The sequence below is a fragment of the Pinus tabuliformis genome, chromosome 4_1, assembly GCF_031772625.1.
Source record: "Pinus tabuliformis cultivar Carrire ecotype Pingquan chromosome 4_1, CPIR1, whole genome shotgun sequence".
NCBI classification, from domain to species: Eukaryota; Viridiplantae; Streptophyta; class Pinopsida; order Pinales; family Pinaceae; genus Pinus; species Pinus tabuliformis.
Window position 1 is genome coordinate 593580241 of NC_142303.1, and position 14561 is coordinate 593594801.

At 40.6% G+C, this 14561-nt stretch overlaps 1 pseudogene; it reads right to left on the reverse strand.

The window, feature by feature from the left end:
- Positions 1–10874: 10874 nt before the first annotated feature.
- LOC149177364 (malate dehydrogenase, mitochondrial pseudogene) lies at positions 10875–12373 on the reverse strand (annotated as a pseudogene).
- Positions 12374–14561: the final 2188 nt, after the last annotated feature.

Genomic DNA, 14561 nt, shown 5'->3' on the forward strand with positions numbered 1-14561 from the left:
CACCACCCTCACGTCTGCCCATAACTGAGCTCACAAACATCAAGAAATGCTCTCTCCAACCCACAAATAAAGCTATCGTACCGGGTCTCGAAGCTTCTACGCTTCTTGTAGTGCATGTTATCAAAGTACCACATGTCCCTTGGATAAATGAACAAGAGGGGGTAATTCCCTCCCTCTTACCTACTATGACCACGATCATCTACCCCCATTAAGGCTTTTTATTTTATTTTATTTTATTTTAAAACAATATTTTTGTTTGTTTGTTTATTTGTTTTTGTTTTTGTTTTGCTTTGTTTTGTTTTGTTATTTTTTGTTTTTGTTATTTTTTGTTTTTTTTTGTTTTTTGTTTTTGTTTTTGTTTTTTTGTTTTTGTTTTTGTTTTTGTTTTTGTTTTTTTGTTTTGTTTTGTTTTGTTTTTGTTTTGTTTTGTTTTGCTTTTTGTTTTTTTGTTTTTTTTGTTTTTTTTGTTTTGTTTTTTTAAATAATGCTTAATTTTTTTTTCTTTTATAGATTATTGTTATTATTTTTATTAATATTATTATGATTATTATTATTGCTACTAGAAACTGCACTGAGAGGTGCAAAGGAACGCCAATAGGAGGAGTGGGAGGAATGTGGAAGGAAATAATCAAGCCAAATATCTGGACAATGAAATACAATCAAAATTTGAGTTTTTATATTGAGAAAGGAGTCATCGGCTATGCTCACCCCGATCTGAGCCATCGATCGTGCCCACCCTCCTCGAAATAAAGGCGACTCAAAAGCAGCCCACCGAATGGCCCACCACAACAACGATAATTTTCATGCTAACAAGCAACCACTAGTGCATTCTCTCATTTTTAATATCACTATGGTTTTCACTGGACTCTGCACTTGCAGTTCCTTATCCATGGGACTCCATATTCACAATGAACTGGACCAAACTCTCAATGAAATTTCTGCTATGAAACAATCTCCTCTCCCACGTTAGCTTGTAGCCAAAACATAATTATAATATAATTCCAAGAAACATTATAGAACTCACTGGTTCAAACTGCATAGGTCCAACTTTGGAACGCATGCGTCCATCACAGGGCCAATGGAAAGCATCAACTCCTTAATGGAGGGCGAGTTGTTTTGTGCATGTACTATTTTGGGTTTGACCTTTCTACAGATTGGAGTAGAATAACTGAATACATAAGTTTATCAAATTATTATGAAATGACACATGTATAATAAAATTAACTTATTTATACTGAGTCAGGACTCTCCTTATGGTACTTCAGTGTTCGGTATTTACATTGAAGGAAGCTAAGATATTTCCATTTTTTCATTTTTGTTTAATAGGTACCCTATTGGGGAAGTTGGAGTTTAAATATGCTAGAGCCAATTTGTGCAATTTTTGTTGAACATTGCGCAGTATTCCATCCCAGGTCTGCTTCCAAGAAATGGAAATTTATGTGGTCTTAATAAAGTTGGGAGGAAACCCATCGAATTCAACCTTTGAGATTTTTGAAATAAGAAATACGAGTCACTTTTTATGTTAAATTGGGTGAGGTATGATGGCAATTCAATGGAGTCGAAAAGTATTCAATTTGCTGCAAATTTAAAAAGAGTCAAAGGGATTGTATCAAATTGGGATCATGGTGCAACACTATTAAAATTTTTATCAGGTTTTAGTGTGCATTAGGAGGATATTCGTTTGTTAAAGAATTTATATGTGGGTCTTGTATTTTGCAAGGAGAATACAAACACAGTCCTTATTGAAGAGATCTGCATAGATAATAAAAGTGTAGGGTTATCAAGGGGCGAGTTTGTTTACAATGTCTTTGGGTGTGAGGACAATTAGAATGTTTTGAGATAACGGTGAGTGTTACACCATATATTTCAAGCACCGAAAAGGCTTCATAAGTTGCAATCCCTCTTTTCTAGTTATTATAACAGAGTATTGCACTTATTGCATGTGATTTCTAGGTTTGATTTTTTAGTTCTATCTAATAATCTTAACTAATATTGGATGTAGATTCATCTATCTTGCTGCAACGGAGGTTCGTTTCTTGCCCATCCAACCTGTTTTTGCATCCCTAGCAACTTGCATTATTGGAAGCAATCATGCACCAATTTCATGTAAGGAATGTGGTGGTAGAGGTACTCTTATTATAGTCTCACCAGATCAAGGGCCTTGAAAGCTCAAATGAAGAAGAAAATAACCGAATCTGCAACAAATATGTTAAAATGGTCACACGGTGAAGATATATAAAAACTCACGGTCACACCAAGTACTACTTACTACCAAAAGACTAAGGAACTTGTAATGTTTTTTTTCATACATTTGATTTACCTCTTTAGCAGCAGTAGATAAATTTCTTAAAGGTGTGGATTCCATAGGCACCAACCTCTCCAAAACTTGACCATCTCTTAACATCAATCCAACACTATATTAGAAACTAATAAGGTTTAACCAAACAAAACAAACTATGAATTACCACACTAGCATGTATAGTTTCTATTCTTAACAAGAGATGTCAATTCACATTATCATCTCCTCAATAGATTTAGCAGCACAAAGATGACAACGAGAATGATTAATTAATGGAAGTCTAGAGCATTATCATGCATCACCAACTATCCATACAAAGAGGAAAAAAACCAAGCCCCTTTAATAGCCAAATAAGTAAAAGGCTGACAATTATACCAATGAAGAAAAAAAATTGTCAAGCCAATTTTTTGCCGCAAAGCACCCCACATCTTCTCTTCTTAGAGTTTAATTGCATTCAACCACCAATTTTTAATGTAGCATGAACAAATAACACAAGAATACACAAAAAACACAAAATCTTCTCATAAGAATATTTACAAATAACTGACAATAATCCTTCCCATAAATCATGGTATACATGCATATAATATGGCTAAGGAGATGTGTCATTTTCTTCTATTCTATTTTTTTGTCAAGCTTTGAATGATGAATATCGAAAATGCTCAAATTATCCAAAAATATAGATAAGTCTGCATGCTCTTGCCTACTTTGAAGCAGTAAAAGACACATAATTATCATAAGTACTAACTACATGCAACACAGTGATATTAAGATCCATAAACTCTCCACATAATTAAGTAAATTGTTACAACATAACTGATTTGCAGCAGATAACATTTCTTATGTTTAATTTTTCTGATGAAACTCCATTTGTTCTGTGTAGATCAAAATTAACCATTATATTATAAAAGCTAACTATCCAGTCCAACAATGAAAAGTATCAGAAGATTGATGGGTATCTCTATACTAGGAACACTATTATCACTACTCATGGAACCACAAGTAGCAAAAAAATTTAATTTACACATCAATAACGTATCACTCTTCACACCTGGGAATGGCATTATAAAATTAATTAGATACAATATTTTGGGGAGAAAAATGATCTAATCATCTTGTAACTCATAAGAGAAGGTAGTTAAAATTGCATGCATAGTGAATGTACTCCATCTCACTGTCAAAATTCCACATCATTATACATCATTGAATGCACTTCGAGCTTCCATCATCAAAGCATTTCTTTTACACGTGTTTTCAACATGGTTATTGATCATATTTCAGTAATGTTCTTTTAGGTGTGCAATAGAAAATAAACATCGTCGACATATAGTCTATTATTGAACTTCAAATTCTATTAGAAAGAAATCAATGAACAAGTTGTATTATGATAGATTACAACATGAATTGTTTCCTACTATGGCTATTTCATTGAAAATTTGGTCCAGTTCGTTGTGAATATGGAGTCCCATGGATAAGAAACTCCAAGTGCAGAGTCCAGTGAAAATTATAGTGGTGTTGAAGCCTGCTCACCTTTTTTGTTGTTTGAGCAATCGAAAAAGGACCAATTTGTAGCATGTTTAAAATTTAACAAGATTTTGAGCAGAAGCGGGAGTAGGAACAACCTTCATGAGAGGAACCAGCTAGCGGGAGCCTGGTGTAGCTTCCGGCAGACAGGAGGAAGCCCAGAGGCAAATAGACTAAGCCAACCTCGAGACTAAGCGAAGGTCCAGAGCCATGGCCCCAGGAGGGGTCGCGAAAAGGAAACTACCTTGCCACCAGAGCTAGCCGCATTCTGGGATCTGGTTGCAGCTTGCAATAAAAGGCCAGCATCCGAAAATCAACAGAAGTTCATGAAAAAAATGGCAACTATCCCCACAGTTGCTCTGCCTACTGAAGAGCCTTGCAAAGCGGCTCTAAACCTAGCAGAAAGAGGTCTCATCGACTAGTTCATAGGCTTATGGCCCTCACCAAAAGCGGTAGAAGCCTGGGTTCAAAGGAACTGGCGTTCACTAGTCAAAGAAGGAATAAAAAGCCATTTCGTTGGCAAAGGCTTCTTTGTATTTGTATTCGAAGCAACAGAGGATAGAAACCTAATATTCAGAAATGACCCGTACTTCATGGGGCCTCAGGGACTATATATGAATCAATGGACTCCAGACTTTGACCCGACCCAGGATGTGCCCTCAACCGTTCTAGTTTGGGTGAGATTACCCCACCTTCCTCTCCACTGCTGGAACCCTAAATCCTTGGAAACCATAGGCAACAAGCTAGATAAATACATCGACCGAGCAAAAAGAAGAGACCAATCATCTTGTGCTAGAATTTGTGTAGAAATAGACCTGGAGGAAGGTCTCCCTGAAGCCATAAAACTCACGATGGCTGACTGGTCACACATACAAGTGCTAGATTACGAGAAAATACCATTTAAATGCAGACACTGCCATGGCTACGGGCACTTTGCCAAGCATTGTAAAAAGAAATCAGAGGAGGTAGTTGAGAAAGAGAAGGGAGATCAATGGACTCAGGTCCAGAAAACAGGACCATCTAAGCAGAGCAACAGGAACAAAGGGAAAACCGCCTCCATTGGGAGGGTTGTTCCTCTAAAACCCCAAGCAGAAGGAAGTTCAGTCCCTCCAATAGTAGGCATATCAACCAATTCCTTTGATATTCTCAACACACCAGAAGAACCCCAAGATACAGCAGATAAAGAGAATGAACAGCAGGCAAACAACATGGAAGAAAACAAAAGGCAAGAGGAACTAGTCCAAACCCCTAAAGGTGCCTCTAGTTCCCCATCCTATGCAGATATGACAAAAAAGAAGACCCCTGACACATCGGGATCCTCAGAAGATGAAACAATTGAGAGGCCCTTGAAAAGAGTGGGGAGGAAATCTCACAAAGAGGCCGGAGAAGAAGAAGTAAAGAGACAAAAAATGCAAGGCAGTCGGGCCACTATAGATATGTCTATCGATAGAAATACTAGAACTAGGCCTCCCAAGGGAGGAGCTACCCCAAACCCTACCAGTAAATACTGCGATTAGTCTCTTGGAATTGCAGAGGATTGGGGAACCCATCAAAAGCTGAAGCAGTCAAGAGCCTATTAAAGTCAGAACTTCCCGAGATCCTCATGCTCCAAGAGACTAAAATAGAAGGAGAAGCCCTTCTGGAACTCAGCAAAACAAAATGGAAAAAAAAAGCTGGAAAAGCAGTAAGTGCTAGAGGTACATGCGGAGGGTTAGCCACTCTCTGGGAGGTTGACAAATACCAGCTTGAGAACTCCTTTCAGACGCAACACTGGATTTACATCGAACTCTGACACCTTCCAAGTAAGATAAACATTGCTCTCTTTAATCTCTATGTTCTTGTACTCTATGTAGAAAAGGAACAATGTTTGCAAACCCTGAATGATTTTTTGGAAACTTACTCCCTCAATAATATAATCATTGCTGGAGACTACAATCTAATCCTAGACCCAAAGGAAAAAAGAGGAGGAACTAGCAGTAGGGACTGCTTCCTCCCCTTAGTGGAAAACCGGATACAACAATGGGATTTAATGGACTTCAAGACAAAAAAAGGGCTATACACCTAGACAAACAACATAATAGCAGAGGAGCATATCTTAGCCAGGCTAGACAGATTTAATCTTCAGAGTTCCTTCCTCTCCGAGAAGACAATCATTTCCACAAAAAATCTGCCAAAGTGGAACTCAGACCATAAGCCCATCCTCCTTCTGATGGAACAAGAAGAAAACCTGGGACCAATCCCCTTCCAATTCTGTCCACTATGGGAAAACAGGGAAGGGTTTTTGGACACAGTGATCAAGGCTTGGTCCATTCATGTTCAAGGTTCACCCAACTATGTTTGGGAGCAAAAGATAAAAGCCACCAAAACAACCCTGAAGCAATGGATAAAAAAGCCCACAATCTCCCCCACTACCCAAAGAAAACAGAGCACCAAGCAGCTGTTGGATCTTCAAATGGGCCTGGAGACACAAGACATAACTAGAGCAGATATTCATAGGGAGCAAGAACACCAAATCAACACCCTCCGGACATTTAGAGAAGAGGAAGAATACTTGAGGCTCAAGTCACACAATCTCTGGCTTGAGTCTGGAGACAAGAATACAACCTTCTTCCACAAGAAAATTCGAACCCACCTCTCTAGAAACTCCTCGCCAGAAGGGATTGTTCTTAAAGGCACATCTCTGATAAAAGAGGCGACAACCTCTCATTTTCAGTTGTTGTTCAAAGAAGAAGGCGTGGAGGATAATGAGGAAGAGCATGACTTCCTCAAGCACGTTCCAAGGATGGTTAACGAGGAGGACAATGCAACTCTCCTGAAGCCATTCACTGAATAAGGAATCAACAATGTCATATGGAAGACGGAACTAGACAAAGCCGCAGGACCAGATGGATTCTCAATACACTTCTATAGACTCTGCTGGGATATCATCAAGGTTGATTTGCACCGAATGATCAAAGGATTCCTTAAGAAAGCTAAAGTGGGAGGAAGCACAAACTCCACCTTCCGAGCCCTAATTCCCAAAGAAGCCAACCCAGAGACTTTTGATATATTCGCTTTCCAACACGTCCTACAAAATTCTCACCAAGCTACTGGAAAATAGAATAAAACCTCTCCCGGACAAACTCATTTCTCCCAATCAAGGAGGGTATGTCAAAGGAAGGCATATTCTGGACAATTTGATACTGGCGTAGGAAATCATCCATTCCAGCCACCAGCGCAAAGAGCAAGGTATGCTCATCAAACTGGACATGGCGAACGCCTTCAATAGAGTAAGACATTCCTTCCTTCTCCAAGTTCTTTCTACATTTGGTTTTAGTTCTGAATTTGTTAAATTGATTAAAGCATGCATTGGAGAACCTTGGATAGCCCCTCTAGTAAATGGTAGACCTGCAAACTACTTCAAAGCTACAAGGGGAATCAGGCAAGGCTACCCTCTGTCCCCCTTCCTGTATATTTTGATGGCAGACTCTCTAAGCCGAAAGCTCTTTGATGAGAAACTCAACGGGACACTTCCTAGCATCAGGGTGATACCCGGAACAACCCCAATAAATCATGCCTTGTTTGCAGATGACTCTATCCTTTTGGGAGGAGCCTCTATTAAAATAGCAAGAGCCTTCAGCGGAGTAATCCAAAGCTTCTGCAGAGTCTCCGGAGCTAAGGTCAATAATAGAAAGTGCAGTGTATGGCTGGGTTGTAGACCAGTAATCTATTCTCAAGATTGCCCAAGCCCTAGGCTTCACTGGATATGTATCTTGGGATAAATTCAAGTATCTTGGCCTGCCTTTAACCTTGGGCACTACCAAGGCCCCTCACTGGATGGAAATTATGAGCAAAATCAAGGCAAAAATGACTGCTTGGGGAGGACAGTGGCTTACCACAGCTGGGAAGCTCACCCTGGTCAAGTCAGTCCTCTCATCCCTTCCTATCTATCAGGCCTCCTTCCTTCTAGCTCCAAAAATGGTCACCGATCAGTTAGGAAAGCTGATTCGAAACTTTCTATGGAAATGAGGAAAGGGGAACAAAAAAAAATTCCATATAGTAAGCTGGGACATAGTGAAAAGGCTAATACCTGAAGGTGGTCTTCAAGTAAGAGATCCTGAGTTGGACAATCTGGCAATGGGAGGGAAGATCCTTTGGAAAATCTTCTCAAACCAAAGACACCCTGTAAGTCAAGTTCTAATTAAAAAATATCTGCACAGACTCTCAATAAAGAATATGGATGAAGGAGCTTCTCACAAAGGAACCACGCTATGGAAGTTGTGTAGCCAAGGCTGGAAATTCTTCAAAGAACAACTTTACAAAATACCAGGAAATGGGAAAAGAATTAGACTATGGGAGGACAAGATCATGGGTCTCCAACCCCTAAGCCTTGCACCAAATATAGCAGACTTGCGCAACTGGCTCACCCAAAAAGGTATTCACAAACTTGCTGACATTTGTACATGGGACTCAGAAGGGAACTAGAGCAACTGGGACCTTCATCTCCCCCCTGATTGGTTGCTCCCCCAACTCCACCAATTATTAGATAAACTCACTAGACTGGCTCCTGTGCACCTACATTCGAGGGACAAGTGGGGCTGGGGGAAGACCGGAACTTACTCAACATGGCAGGGTTTTGCAGCTCTCCAAGAACAACAACATCAAATCCATACTACAAAGCTTTGGCACCACATATGGAACCCATTTGGACTCCCAAAAATCAACTTCTTCAGTTGGACTCTTATGCACAGAAGGACCCTCACAGGGGAAAACTTAGAGAAAAGAGGAATCGTAGGTCCTCACAGATGTCCTCTCTGCTGCAAGGACCAGGAAATGATCAATCACTTGTTCATTGACTGCCCCTTTTCTCAAGAGGTCTGGATGCAAGCAATCATGGGGCTCAACGCCCAAATCCCTCAACATTCTTCAGTGGTTAATCTTTTCGTAACTTGGAAAGATTGATATCCTCACTTTTTGAACAACAGCTCAACTTGGACTAAAATCTTGAATGAAATCCCAAAATATATCTGCTAGGGAATCTGGTTGGCTAAGAATGAAGACACCTTCAACAACAGACTCCTATCCACCACCATAGTAACTGCCAAGGCCAAAGCCTTGCTACTGGAAACTTTTGAGAATAGACCCCATAAGCCAGACAACTCCCTACTCCCTGAAGAGCTCAGCTGGCTAGGTGAGTCCCTAAGATGGGTAAGCATCAAGAAGAATATCCACTTGCCTAGCCATAACCCAGAATGGTGACTCCGGAATTCTGAGGTGGAATTTAAAAAATGGTGGAAAAATCAGGGAAAAGTCACGATTTTCTTCAATGGAGCCTCCAAAGGAAACCCGGGGATATCAGGGGCAGGAGGAATAATTTATTCAACAGATGGATAGAAACATGACAATTATTGTTGGGGACTAGGACAAAGCACCAAAAACCAGGCGGTGATCCTAGGTCTGCTCAAAGCATGTCAGCTGGCTCAAAGGAACATAGGGGAAAACCTTCAAATATTCGAGGACTCTGAAACCTTGATTAAAACCCTTAATAAGGGCGATCAACTCAATAGCTCTACTCTAAACAAGACCCTAGAAAGAATAAGAAAGCTGACTCAAAACTTCTCTTCATGCTCCTTCTATCATGTCCTGCGAGCTCAGAACAAGGAAGCTGATATAAATGCTAACAAAGGATGCCTGCTACCCCAAGGTACGATGGTGAACAATGAAGAAGAAGCTGAAAGGCACCCAATTCCTTAACAGGCTAGGAGTGTTGTTCAAGGAAAGATTCTCGCAGATCAATGGTCGGCACAGCCAGACTTCCACTGTCGAGGAAGAGAGGCCCACTTCTCGACAGGTCTTCAGATTCCCTCATGTCCAGCAGGGATGGGAATAATATCAGGGAGCAGAAAGGATTCCACTCAGAATAAGGCTTCGATGGTCGAGATGCGTAGACTTAGGGCGGGGGATGATCCGACGGCCATCGCAAGCCGGAATAAGCGGGGCGATAAAGACGCGGGGAGTGGTAAGCAATATTCTTCGCACCGCTTTCGGCTGATTGGCAGTAATTCACGAATAGGACGCGATGAGCCTCCAGCCTGACGCGTGGTAGGTCAAAACTGCTGATTACCGTCGAATCTGGGCAGGGGAAAATCTGACGGATATCACACACTTTTCATGGCAGGGACTTATCCAGGTCATGGGACCGGGTACAGAGACTGATCTGGTTAATGTTAAGTCACCAAGTGTCGCGATAATTTTCTAATTTGGGCAGGTTCGATCTGACGGTCATCGCGCTTTGCAAACGAAGGGGAGTTACTTCATTGGGAGCGATAAGCGGGTTTCATCGCACCACTCTTGGCTGCTTGGCAGTTTTGAATGAATTGGACGTGATGCCTCTTAAGGGCCGACGCGTGGCATTACAAAACCACCCATATCGCACGCTCCTGAGGAGATAAAGGTCGGAAAGCATTGGATGCGATATGCGTCGGATCTAGGTAGGGGAAGATTCGACAGCTATCGAGTGTTGACTATGGTGGGGGTTACCATGTTGTGGGGTCGAGTACGGTGGAGAAGACAAGCTTTAATTAAACTAATTAAATATATGCGGGTTTGTAATTCGACCGCAGAACATAGTCTAAGTGGGTTATTTAGCAATCCAGGAAAGTACCTAAGTATCAAAGAAAAGAGGAAAGATAGACAGAACTCTAAGCTGACTTCAACAAAGCAAGGATCTCTCAGCCTGCCATTTGCCTTAAAATCAATAGTTAGCCTCAGACACGAAAGTTAGATTAGGAGGACTCAATTGAGCCAGATTTCTTGCACTTGTCTGTACTTGAGGTCGTTTGGCATGCCCAACCTCTTATGATAAATAAAACTTATCCATTTTTGTTATAAAAAAATAAATTATAGTGGTTCAAAAAATGGGAGAATGAACTAGTGGTTGCTAATTAGCATGAGTGTTATTGTTGTTGTGGCGGGCCAGTTTGGTGGGCTACTTTTGAGTTGCCTTTATTTCGAGCAGGGTGGGCATAACCGATGACTCCTTTCTCAATAAAATACTTAGTTCTCATTTCATTTATTCCAAAACTTGTTGTTCAAAAGCAGAGATGGGGCCCAACCTCACAACCTCCTCTATGCCACTTTTACCCAGTCTAACCTTTGAGGCATAGAAAGGAAATTTAATAATGTTTGAATGAACATATGTACATTTCACAATATCTGGCACACCATTCAAACCCTTTAAATATGCGTCAACAAATATTGCTCCAACATACACCATAGACAATGTTGCAGAACCTTTTCCAGCTTTCGCTTCGACAACTTTAGTTCCTCCATCTTGAGTACGCTTAGTCAGAGCTTTGATATCCTCATCTGAAAGATTAGTATTTGGTTTTGGAGTAGCCTGTGAAAAGAGAGGAAGGATAGTGACACCGGCATGTCCTCCTACAATAGGGACATTCACTTCTTCCATAGGGACACCTACTTTGGCAGCATAGAAAGTCTTTGCTCGAACAACATCAAGCATGGTGACACCAAAGAGTTTTTTTCATTATAGGTTCCAACCTTCTAGAAAGCCTCAGCATCAATGGGTACAGACAATGCAAACATTAACATTGAAATGATCGTCACATATCATCCTAGGTTTACGAGGCACACCGACAGGAATTATCACAACATCTGATTCTTCCAGTGCCTTCCCCAGTTGATCATCGCCCATATATCCTGCAACCTGTGCTCGAGTATTGATATGACCAGCATTAGCTGCAACTCTAGGAATGCCAACACTATCATAGAGAACGAGATCATAGATGAGAGGGTTAAGCTTCATCAACAAAGAAAGAGGATGCTCGATTCCTCCCGTTACACTGAGTACGACCACCTTTCGAGGCGGGAAGTTAACACCTGTGGTTGAGTACGTTGAGTTAATGGCGAGCTGGAGAGGAATGAAAAGGACGAAGAAGGGAAGATCACATGTCAAATTTTGATTAGTGATAATGACGAAAATAAATATTTGTGATTGGTTGGGGTGAACAGTGTCTGCTCACCCCAAGCCCACAAAGAAAACGCATATCGACATAGTTATAAAAAAAATTATACTTAATTTTTTTTTGTTTTCTTATAAAAAAAATTATGTTTGATTTTTTTAAACTTATTATTATTATTAGTAATTTTGTTTTGTTTTGTTTTTCATTTTTATTTATTTAACTCCGGCATTCTTCTCAGATTTCTGATCATTTTCTGCCTCAACTTCTTCCCACATTCTTGTTCCTGCTCACAAAAGTTTGGCGGGTTTGCACTCGAGTCCTGGCTTCTTCCTTCGACAAACCTTTTTAATACCCCTCAATATAATCTTGTTTTACTTTTGTTACGGTAGCTTCTTCCCGCTTTCTTCCTGGATTTCTGATAATTTTCTGCCGCAACTTCTTCCTGCATTCTTCCCGGATTTCTGATCATTTTCTGCCGCAACTTCTTCTCGCATTCTTGTTCCCGCTCACAAAAGTTTGGTGGTCCGCACTCAAGTCCTAGCTTCTTCCTTCGGAAAAGAGCATTGATACCGCCTCGACGAGTGACCATCGAGACCTCTCCTATGATTTATAGAGTTCTCCTATGTGGACTTTGGGTGCATCGGCATGCTTTCTTTTATAGCTTGTTCGCACCCTTCTCAGCATGCATCTGATATGTTTAAGATCGAACCTAGAGCCCTCACGTCTTCCAGATCGGGTGCCTGCTAGGGTTCTGAATACGTGTTTTATCTAAAGATCGATGCGAGAGCAGGGCGTGCAACTCGAACCCTCGCGCTTTGGGTTGACCGTGTACGGGTTTTCATATCTGTAGGGTTTCTATTTTATTTTCTGAAACTGCTGTCGCAGCAACCTGTTGTTTGCAGGAGGCAGATCCTGCTCTGCCGTTTGCTTGCCGTGAAAGAAATCAAACTTCCGGCACTTGGGTGCGAGAAATTTTTGCAAATCAAATCTCTTTTTCTTTAAATCGCATTCTTCTGTAGGGGCATACATAAGCTTGGGAATCATCGATCGGCCTTGATCCAGATGGCTCCCAGCTTCGCGAAGATATTTGTTGGCTTAGTTCCATCTGCCTTTAGGGGGAAAGCTCCTGCCCATATCGTCAGTGAAGCCCCAGCTCCTACTGTCCAGGTGGTCCAGGCCTCACTCGATGAGGCTTTGAAGTTTTCTGAAAGTGCCCTAATCTGCCGGTTCAATGGTTTTTGGCCGTAGTTGAAAGCTCTCCACAGTTGGATCTCGGAGGTATGAAAGCCTATCATTTCTGATGAAATTAATATCTACCCCTGTGCTAGGGGTTTCTTCATAGTAGATGTTGAAGACCCTAAAAGCAGACAATGCATTCTAGATTTCAGACCTTGGTTTTGGGAAAACTTAGGCCTATTCATGAAGCCAAGGAACCCATCATTCGATCCCTCAACAACAGTCATAACCTCAACACCAGTTTGGGTGAGATTGCCAAACCTACCCTTGCATCTTTGGAATTTCTCCTCGCTAAAATCCAATGGAAATGCAATTGGGAAATTTCATTGTAGGTGCCCAGAAACAGAGGAATATGCCAGAACCACCTATGCACGCATCTGTGTGGAAATGGACTTTAGCGCCGGATTCCCAACTGAAATAAACATAACAAGTAAAGACTATGTGGAACCAGAAACTCGATTATGAAAGTGTCCTCTTTAGATGTCGATCCTGCTTTGAGACATGCCATCTAGCCAAAAATTGCCCAAAAGCCTCCCAGAAAAATTATGTTGGAAAGAATCACCACAGATCTACATGGTGGGAAGGAGCACAAAAAGAACATTACATTGTCATCAAGGAAGAATACTCTCCAAAAAACTCTGAATCGCAAGAAATCGGGCAAGAAAGAAACAAATCTCAAGACAAGCAGGGGGAAAGCCCCGCCCAACAGCAAAAAAGTGAACTCGACAACCCCTCAAGCATCAACAGTTATGAGGATTCGAATACTACAAAAAATAAATCTTCATTTAACAGCAAAGCAGATCTCCCAGACCAAACTTCTTCTCCGACTATCTTCAAAAGGACGAACACAATAGATCGCGAAGTTAAGACACCAATGTCCCAAGAACCAGAAGAGATGAAGGAGATGCAAGATAAAGGAAGTTGGAAGACCGTAGAGAAAAAAAAAAGAAAGCTACAACACCAATCTCGCCAAGAAAGATGAGAAGCCAGACAATTAAGAACTAAGAAAATTATAGGTCCCATAGACCAATTTGGTCTCAGCGGACGTTAACCACCACCATCATCATCATCATCAACAACCCAAAACCACTATGTGTCAATTTGATAGTTGATTTAAAAGTTTTTTTTACAATGGATGAAGTTCACCCCCATTGTGTGTTAATTTCTTGGTTGATTTTTAAGTTTTTATTGCAATGGGTTAAACCCGCCTCTACTGCTTGTCAATTTAATGGTTGATTTTTAATTTTTTGTTGCAATGTGTCAAGTTGCCTTAGGCTAAAATTTTAAAAGTGATATACTTTTAACATTTAAAAAAAATTACTCTTGGTACAATGACTCTTTGATTTAGGTATTCATTTTTAAATGTTCTTTTAGTCATGATATTTGGTTTTAATTCCATAGCTGAAAAATGTCGAAATTTTAAGGTCTTTTGGAGTCATGATATTTTATCTTTGATGCCATGGTTGAAAAATGTCAAACTTTTAAGGTTTTCCGGAGTCATGATATATATTTTTAATGCCATTTCTAAAAAATGTTGGAAT